Source organism: Theropithecus gelada, chromosome 6 (assembly GCF_003255815.1).
Source record: "Theropithecus gelada isolate Dixy chromosome 6, Tgel_1.0, whole genome shotgun sequence".
Classification (NCBI taxonomy): domain Eukaryota; kingdom Metazoa; phylum Chordata; class Mammalia; order Primates; family Cercopithecidae; genus Theropithecus; species Theropithecus gelada.
This window is the reverse complement of record NC_037673.1, coordinates 29,792,234-29,802,806: the sequence shown is the minus strand read 5'-3', so window position 1 is coordinate 29,802,806 and position 10,573 is coordinate 29,792,234. Positions and strand designations below refer to the sequence as shown.

Here is a 10,573-nt window from a genome sequence, read left to right as displayed (position 1 = left end):
ATTAAGGAGGTAACATGTATGGTGTTTGGCCTCAATAAACAACATTTTCCAACTATTCTTTCAAGTGTTCAGATATAGATTCTAACACATGTAGAGGCATAAGTTGAGGATTCCGACTAATAAGAATCCTGACAACAACCTGACAACTGTTAAGAGCAATATCTGTATAGGCTTGCTGCCTCGCATAGTACCTGATACATAATTCATGCTTAAAAAGGATGAATTATTTCACATTTTTCTTATATTTATTCAACAAGTATTCAGTTAGCATTGACTGAGTGTCTGCAGATATGTTAGGTGAAAAGTACGAAAAGATAAGTAGGATGCAGATTTTCCCCTTAACATAAATCACACCAGTGACTGCTGTAAGGATGCTTGAAACACCGTGAGCTGATGCTCACAAGGACTAAGGGAATGATTAGCTTTGTCTAGAACAATCAAGAAATACTTGCTGGGAGAAATGACATTTAAAATGAGTCTTAGTGCTTGATTGGAAATTCATGAAAGAGAAAGACAAGGAAGATTATGCCGATAAGAGAAAACAGCAAACATAAGTAGAAACAGGAAAAATCAGTTTATCATTTTTTGCACAATGCTTTTTTGTGATTATTTGCAAGCAAGATGTTTTTAGATATTCTTGTGTGTGATATTGAGAATATCTTAACATTTGAATATCATTTTACACATTTATATTATTCAGTTGTGATGGAACGTGGAATCAATGTGCTGTAGACACACCAGTAGTGTAACCGCACCTACTATATACTATAAGACAATGAAAAATTAAGCTTTCAGGAAAATAAGCACTGTAAATTGCATAAAATATATCTGAGACCATAGGTATAAACACTTAATATAATCCATTCTTGTCTGAACTTATTAAGGTTTATATATTATTAGGTACCTAGCCTTAATAATAAAATGGAAATGTTGTTTGTGATTTGCAAATGAAAAAGAAATTATTACTAAAGATTTATAGAAAACTACTAAAATATTAACCATCTTATTGTATAACAAAAACAAAATTAGAATACAGATGACGAACCGTGGTTGTTACTCAGATCAAAAACTTTAATTTATATTATATAATTTATGTTATAACTTTTAGCCTTGTTTGTGAATCAAGAAGATACAAACCTTTTTTTTTTTTTTTTTTTTTTGAGAGCACTGGTCTCATGAGAATCAAATGAAAGCTAGAGACATTGTGTTTGAGCATTTGATAGCTAAAGTTACTGAGTCAGTGGTTTTCAGATCACAGAAAGGCCTGCCCCAAACAAATGATTTGACTCTGAACATGTTACTTTTGATTTTCATGGATTACTGTGCAGTAGGGGAGTGGTGTGGAAATGGGCACTGGGAAATGGAAACTGATTCCATAGTCCCCTAGGACTTACAGAGTTTTTACCATTTTCAGGAAGCAATAATTTTAAATAAATCTTATTGTTTATACCTCTATTCAGCCAGGGAATTTTAGCAAATGTGTATTGGAAAACTTGAATGCACCAGAGACTTCTTCCTGTGCTGGGGATAAAATGGTGATGACATGTAGCCAGGTAAAGAGCTTCTATGTCACTATAGAAGATGTAAGAATGAGTGTAGACATGGTCAAACCTATGAATACAACAGGTATCAGCTTTCTCTCCCACCTACCATAACTCCACATTTTCTTGGAAATATCTCAAAATATTTTGACACATTAATGTAAGGAAAACTGTCCCAGGGCTGCACTAAAATTATGATACCAGATAAGGATACTCTTCTCCTTACCAAATATGTGACTTGGCTAGAACACTTTGCCTCTGATTCTCTGATTGTTCTTAGGGAAAAGCGGATGTCTAATATTTTTTGTCATGGTTTTTTTTTTTCTGAGGATCAAATAAAATAGTGAAAGCACCTTGAAATCTGCAAGAATCTAAAGAAATATAAGATTTTACTATGCTTGCTAGAATTGTTTTGCAGATGACATTATCATTTTTAAATGACCATCTGATTAAACATAACCCTATCATTTAATCCTAGATATTTCAATATAATGTTGTTAGACATGCTTTCATTTATACATTATATGCAGAGCCTTAGGGCTGTATAAATTTATCCAATGATACCTCTCACAAATGGAGATTTTTGTGATTAGCAGGTTTTTTCTAAGACAGACCAAAGAGAGGTTATTCTTTGTGTGATTGTTGACTGGTGATGTTCTCAAATTCTATAGTCAAACTTGACTTCTGAAATCATTTTCATGTTGTGCCCCTTAGTTTGCCTGAACTCTTCTGCGAAAATCCCTTCTGACAATCCAACATCAAAAGAAACAATGTTGTTTCCCTAAGCAAAAAGGACATAGCTGTGTCTGGCCAGCCTTTACAAGTGCCAACAGCATTTCTTTCTGAAGCACCTGCTGTTACACATCAACCTCAGCCAGCAGAGGACACAGACAACAGCAATTTTTTTTTACTAGTATTATTCCTTTTGAGTGTGTGAAAGCAGGGCAATGAATTCTATACAGATAGCGTTAATTTATGGCATGCAGACAGGCACTTGCTGTCTCAACCTCCAGACTCATGAATCGCAAATATTACTGTGGAAGGTAAAAGAACAAGTAGCTACTATAGAAAGTAATTGACAGGTAAAACCAAAGAAAGGCCTCTGTTTGGAAGGCATTCACTCTCACAGGGTACTGGATATGAAGCAGAAAATGAGAAATGCACACACACACACACAAAACCAAACACTAGTTACAACAGACTTGCTCATCATTTTATCAGACTCTTTTATGGATTTTTTTTTTCTGTACTTTCTCTACTCTCATTTGATTTATGAGGATAAAATCTAATTTTAAAATATTCCATACTCTTCTTATATATACAAACCTGGATCAAATGAGTAGGTTTTATACACACCCTTCTATAAAATGTATAAAATTAAATATTTGCTTGGTTCTTATTTTGAAGTTCTGGTCATCATCTATGAAGATCCTGCAATTATATTCTCAGAAACTTGGTGGTTTTTAACATCAGTTTTAGTCACGGGACCAACTCATCTTCCACATATGACAGTTTATGCAAATAATATTGATTTTATCTCACAAACTTTCTGAGTGAAATTGTCCCACAAATCAAAATGCTAACATTCCCCAGGTCTCAAATCTTTTATTGATCTGTCCCTGCCTTTATCACTACTCTCTTTGGGGGAGCCCAGACCTCCTGTTCCCAAAATGAATTAGATGTCTCCTCATCAAAGCTCTGCTTACTTACTGGGTTCTTTTTATTATTTTCTAATTATTCTGTCAGTCATTTTCCTCCTAGGGTAACCTTATTGTCTTGGAATTCTCAAGTCCTTCCTTTTCTTTCTTTTCTGTCTCTCTTATTTCAAGATCTTCTCTTTTAGTTCTCTTTCTAGTTGCTATAAACAACAAGATGTTAGACTAATTCAAAAATTCCTTTTCTTCCACTGAAAGAAATAATAAATAATTTTTCCTCCTATGAAAACAGGGAATGTGATTTTTATTTCTTTTATTTTTATTTGAAAGTTGGAGCAGTCATAAATTCCTCTGGCAAAAACTTCTACATTGTTTGTAATATGATGACTGTCATTATTGATAAACCTGGACTTGTCAGCCTGTATAAAAATAGATGCTTTCCCCCCTTGCAATGGCAGAAGAGAAACATGAGAACGTCCATGTTCCTCTTAGTTTAAACAAGTCTAGTGTCTGGGAAAGTTCTGCTTATGTGTGAAGGGCTGAAAGAAAACGCTTCTGGCCTGTTTTTGATGTTCCATGTTCTTCTTGAGATGACACTTGATCCCTTTATTGTTACTCTGATGGGTACTTTATACTCCCTTTGACATTTCTGTGAAATAGGAAGTCAAATAAATACACATGAGTTTTGAATATACCAGTCTGCTTAAGAATGGCTCAAGGCTTTCCTTTTGTTTGATACACTGCCCATTTCACTGCTACAGCCATTGGCAGAATGTTTATCTCCAGTTTTTACAGATGTCACACCTCTTCTCCTCAAACTTATTTGCAGAAACCTTAAACTACAATATTTCTTTCCTATAACTAAAGTAGCACAAGCCTTCCTCCATAGACCCATACTTCTGGAACAAGAAACAGTTTGTTTTTCTTCTATCTCCTGATTGGGGCAAATACATTTAGAATGAATGCTGAGGACTTCAAAGATTAAGAGGTCCAAATTATTGAGTATGTGGACAAAGTAATAAAAATGGAAATGATATCAGTATCCAAAGCTTCTTCCCCTCCTTCTCTTCCCCCAACCTCCTTATACCCAGCTTCTCCCCTAGTAATGACTGGTTATATTCTCCTTACCCTGATCACAGGATATGGACAGAGGCCCAGAGTTACCCTGGGAAAGAATGTGGCTTAGAGAGGCTGCAGGGTTACTCCATCTCCCTAGACCTTGACTTTGGCTCAGTTGTGCAAATTTCTAGCTTTTCTTTCTCATCAAGAGGTAGAGAAGTGTGATGGGTTTCAGGTTACCCATGCAGAGCGGATGTAATATCCTCAATGTCAACTTTGCTCTTCAGCTAACACTAGTATTTGTTCATCAGAATGAAACTGAATTTCCACTGGTCCTTCTCCTCCAAGCAAGCAGGAGACTTATCTCTCTAATTGCCTAATGACAGGATATTAGTTCAATTTCTTACAGCAACTTTTACAACTCATTTTTTATCTGTCTCTCTGAATTTATAATCCATTTTCATCCACCTATTATTCATCCTACTGGGCAAAGTGCAAGCTCATTAGTGCAATGAGAAAGGTCCATTTTAATTTGGCACTGACTGGCTTTTTTGTACAGTGCCTACTCAAACCCCAATCTTCTATAGTTGATTTACAAACTCCACCTTTGTTGCATCTTTAACTTTTGTTTCTATGTTTCCCTAAGAGTGTAATCCTTCAATTTGTCCTGCAATTCTTCCTTTCCTTGAACTCTTGCATATTTTCACAATTCACATTAAGTATTAATTGTTCTGCAAATCCTTTCCAAAATTCTGTGTTCTAGGTGGAGTTAGGTGATCCTCTGACTCCACACAAATGTTAAACACAATATAATTATATTATGGCATTTATCACATTCTGTTGTGTTTGTCTACCACAGCAATATCCATTTTATTATGAACAATAAAAAATAATGTCTTTAAAAAATCTGTATAGCCACAGAGTTTAATGCAATTGCTGAAACACTGGGGCTACTCAGTAAGTATTATTTTTATTCCTGGAGGATGGAGTATCAGTTTCACCAATAAATGGTGCTGTTTCATATCACTCCATTTTGCCATGGTAGCTTAAAGCACAGAAAACTTCGTAGCTTGCAACAGCAGACATTTACTTTTCATTTACACATAGTATTTTGGTGGCTACAAGTCAGCTTTGGCTGCTGCAGTTCTGTTAAGCTCTATCAGCCTTTGAACACTCTGCTTTATGTGTTTTCTATTCCAGTACCCAACTTAAATAAACAGCTTCTACTTGAAACATGCTGGTTTCATGACAGAGCAAGATTAATAACAGAAAAACAGGATGCATTCTAAAGTTTCAGCTCATGTCTGGCTGATTGTTACTTTGGCTCACATTTCACTACCTTAATTCATTTCACCAATCTTGATAGCAACAAACTATAACTCCTTTCACAGAAGGAACAGCAAGTAACATGACAGTAGGTTTATATAAAATATATATTAATATACAATAAATATATAATAATTTATATATTACATATGTATATATGTATATGAATGTGTGTAAGACCTTACAAGAAGCAAGCATAAATAATGAGAAATAATAATGGAAAGTAATATGAATTTGTATTACTGGTCAAAAATATTTACTTATTTGCTTTTTGTACATGAAACACACTACCATTTTTTCCAAGGAGTACTCAGTATTTCCATCCGGCCTGGCACGGTGGCTCACTCCCGTAATCCCAGCACTTTGGGAGGCTGAAGTGAGTAGATTGCTTGAGGTCAAGCATTCGAGACTAGCCTGGCCATCATGGTGAAACACTATCTCTACTAAAAATCCAAAAAAATTTGCCAGGCGTGGTGGTGAACACCTGTAATCCTGGCTACTTGACTGAGGCATGAGAATCACTTGAGCTCAGGAAGCAGAAGTTGCAGTGAGCCGAGATCATGCCACTGCACTCCAGCCTGGGTGACAGAGCAAGATCTTGTCTCAAAAAAACAAATATAAGAACAATGACAACAAAAATTTCAGTCTATTGTGGCATCAGCTCAAGATCCAGAATTTCTTGATATTTCTACTTTAGGTCTGTATATAATGTCTTTTGATTCAGAGACTTGTATGCTAAAATAATGAGTATCCCACCATGATACCCACCACACACAAAGCCATAGAGAACATATAAAACTGGAACAGAATAAGCCCCAGTAACAGTTTGGATTGCAAAGGGGGAAGAATGGGAAGTGCCCAGCAGTCACAGGTCCATAGCAATTCTGAAATCCTACTGGCCAAACATCACGTGTTTTCCTTATACTGAAAGTTGTCCCTTAGCGTGCCTCCCTTGCATAGCTTCCTGGACTACTGATTTTAGAATTTTTTTATTAGTGCTATTATGACCTTTCCTTCCCCCAATTTTTCTTGGCCCCGTCAAAGCATATACTGGAGAGAGTATCACCTTCACGGCAGAGCGGCTTTCTTAATATGATATTTTTGAAACTAAACTGAAAAAAATATTCTCAGGCTTTTTTAGCAGTTAATTGATCGTTTGAATATTTTGTAATCGCGACATCCAATGTTTGGTACTAAATTCTATATTGAAGTCAGAGTTTATATAATAATAAACAATAAAAAAGACTGCAGCAGTAACATCATGATTAAACATAATGAAGTAACATTTTTAAGAGCAAAAAATCAGTGGCTTATAGAACTTTTGTTACTTTTTAAAAAACACTTATGTGTGATTGACAAAAGGCAGTGCATATTAAATGTACACAACCTGATGAGTTTGGAGATAAGTCTACATCTATGAAATCATCATCACAATCTATGTCATAAATATATCCATTACTTCCTGAAGTTTCCTCTTGCCTTCCTTATTATTATTTATAATAAGAACACTTAATATAAGATATGCCTTCTAGAAAATTGTTCAGTACACAATACAGTATTGTTAGCCATAGGCACTATGCTGTACTACAGATCTCTAGGACTTATTCATCTTGCTTGACTGAAATTTTGTACCTTTTGTCTAATATCTCCCTGTTTCCTCCTACCCTCAGCCCCTGGCAGCTATCATTCTACTATCCACTTTTATGAGTTTGACCTATTTTAGATTCTTTATATAAGTGGTATTATGTATTTGTTCTGACATATTTTAGTTAGCATAGTGTCCTCCAGATTCCTTCACATTATTGCAAATGAAAGAATTTTCTCTTTTATTTCACTGTAAATACAGCAGTTGGATATTCTATTGTATTTATATACCAATTTCTTTATCCATTTGTCTGTTGATGGAGCTTTAGTTTGTTTTATATTTTTACTATCGTAAATAATATCGAAATCAGCATGGAGTACAGATATTTATTGAGATGGTAATTTTAATTTTTAAAAATATGTACCCCAAAGTGGGATTTTTGGATCATATGGCAGTTCTAGTTTAATTTTTGAAGTAAATTACACACATTTTCTACAGTGGCTATACCATTTTATATTCCCATTAATAGTGTACAAAGTTTCCTTTTTCTCCACACCTTTACCAATACTTTTTATCTGCTTTTTATGTAAGAGCCATTCTAACAGGTGTGAGGTGATATCTTATTATGGTTTGATTTGAATTTCTTGATGACTAGTGATGCAGAACATCTTTTTATATATCTATTTCCAATTCGTATGTCTTCTTTGTAGAAATAGCTCTCCAGTTCCTTTGCCCATTTTTTTTAAAGTCAGGTTACATTTTTAATTGCGTTATTATTTATTTATTTAGCTGTTGAGTTTTAGGAGTTCATGCATATTTTAGATATTGATGTTCTATCAAATATGTGGCTTGCAAATATTGTATTCCATTCCACAGGTTGCCTTTTCATTATTTTCTTTGTTGTGCAAAAGTTTTTAGTTTGATGCAGTTCCACTTACCTATTTTTTGTTTTTTTGCCTGTTATTTTAAATAACCAAAACAATTATAAGTAATAAGAACAATGCTGTTTAGGAATTTGTCCACTTATTATAGGCTTTTCAATTGTTGGTTTACATTTGTTTATAATAATCTCTAATAAGCCATTGTATTTCTGTGGTGTCAGTTGTAATGTCTCTTTTTTATTTCTTATTTTGTTTATTTTCATTGTCTCTCCTTTTTTTTCCTTAGTCTAGATAAGGGGTTGTTGATTTTATCTTTTTAATATGCCTAGTGTTCCATTATTGAAACGCTAAGCATATGGGAGTTATTTATATCCTACTGCTCAAGGTCATTGCCAAGGTCTGATTTTTCACACGTCTGCCTCCTGGGGGTACGTATTATCACGAGGCGCACAGAGTCACTGCTGAAGATACCGGCATGCTGGGAGCTTGTCAAGAAGTGATGTGAGTTTTTGGAAACATTTTTGAAGCAATATCAAAAGACAGGTACGTATAATTTTACTGCACAACATCCTATACTAGTAATTGTGCTGTAAAAAGAAAATACCGAAATTATTATTGTTGCATTAGGTATGGGTTTCACATTTTGTATGTTCCATTTTTGGAACACTCGGCAAAACACTACCAGTAGGACTAATCACTTTTTTGCGTTTTAGTCCCAAGATGTCTAAAACTCTAAGTTTACATGAAATAACCTTTAAATACACATGACAGCATAGAAGCAAGTGCTATACTGATAAAACCACTAGAAATGCTATAGCACCTGTTTCTGATGAGGATTCAGGAGACGAAGAAGGTGGAACAGTAAATAATCTGCCAGGTTCTTTGTTGTGCGCAACTGCAAATCTTATAAAGGTGACTCTGATGCTGAGTCTGACTCAGATGATCTCTCATACGCACTTAAGTTTGACTCTCCTGACGAAGATATATCTACGTCTACCGCGCAGCAACTTCCACCATCAAGGAGGAGGAAAGTGACAAAAATTGTTTGCAAATGGAAAAAAGTGGACCTAACTGCACAACTTGTAGCATGTAGAGTTACAGAACCACCAAAGGATTTCTTCACCGAAATGAGAACTTCCACAGAAATTCTTGAACTTTTTCATGATGACGAAGTCGTTGAACTCTTTGTCAAGTACTCCAACTTACACGCTCGAAGTAAGGGTGTACATCCTGGCTTGACTAGCTCCAACTTCAGATATTTTCTGGGAATTATTTTTCCAAGTGGTTACGTCTCAGTTCCTAGAAGCTGTAGGTTTTGGGAACAACAACAACAACAACAACAACAACAACAACAGATGCACATAATGTACTGATTATTACTGCCATGAGACCTGACCGCTTTGAAACTAAATTTTCTAATTTGCATGTTGCTGGCAATGCAAATTTGGATCCAAGGGACAAATTTTCCAAGTTGCGACTTCTCATAAGCAAACGTAATGAGAGATGTATGAAATTTGTTCCAAATTAGACATATTTCAGCTTTAATGAACCCATGGTTCCTTATTTTGGTCGTTATGGGTGCAAACAAACAATTTATTCGGGGAAAGCCCATTCGGTTTGGCTGTAAGTTTTGTTGTGGTGCCACATATCTGTACTGTATTTGCTGCTTTCAGTCATATCAGGGTAAAAACCCAAATACTAAATATGAAGAATACGGTGTTGGTGCATCACTTATTCATAAGTTTAGTGAGGGATTTATGCAAACCCTAGACAATATCATTTTGTATTCAATAACTTTTTCACCAGTGTTGCACTTCTTGATATGTTCAGTTCAACGGGACATCAGGCAACAGGTACAGTGAGAAAGAATCGCATTGACAAAGCTCCATTGGAATCAGATGTATCTGTAAATAAAAAAGAAATCATATTCAATTATTGAATTGATGGAAAAGGCAATGTTGTCTGCAGATTGAGATTTTCTTTACATACTTAAGTGCTCCAATGTTGGGTGCATATATATTTATGAGTGTTACATCCTCTTGCTGTATTGACTTCTTTATCATTATGTAATGACTTTTGTCTCTTGTTATAGTGTTTGGCTTAAAGTCTATTTTATCTTATGTAAATCTAGCGACTCTTACTCTTTCTTGGTTCCCATTTACATGGAATATTATCTTTCATCCCTATAGTTTTAGTCTATGTGTGCCTTTATGAGTGAAGTGTTTCTTGTTGGATATTATTTTTCATCCATTAAGCTACTCTATTTCTCTGAATTGGAAAATTTAATCCAGTTACATTAAAGGTAGTTATTGACAGGTAATGACTTATTTCTGCCATGTTGTTGTTTGCTTTCTAGTTACTTTGTAAGTTGTTTCTTCTTTTCTTCAACTCTTACTGTCTTCCTTTGTGGTTAAATGGCTTTGTCAAGTAGTATGTTTTGATTCCTTACTTTTTTTTTTAACTTTTAATGTATTATTATAGGTTTTTGCTTTATGTTATCATGAAGCTTACAAAATATCTTATGAC

General features: G+C 34.8%; 1 pseudogene; it reads left to right on the top strand.

Moving 5' to 3' along the window:
- Positions 1 to 8,767: 8,767 nt before the first annotated feature.
- Positions 8,768 to 10,040, top strand: LOC112626980 (annotated as a pseudogene).
- The last annotated feature ends 533 nt before the right edge of the window (positions 10,041 to 10,573 follow it).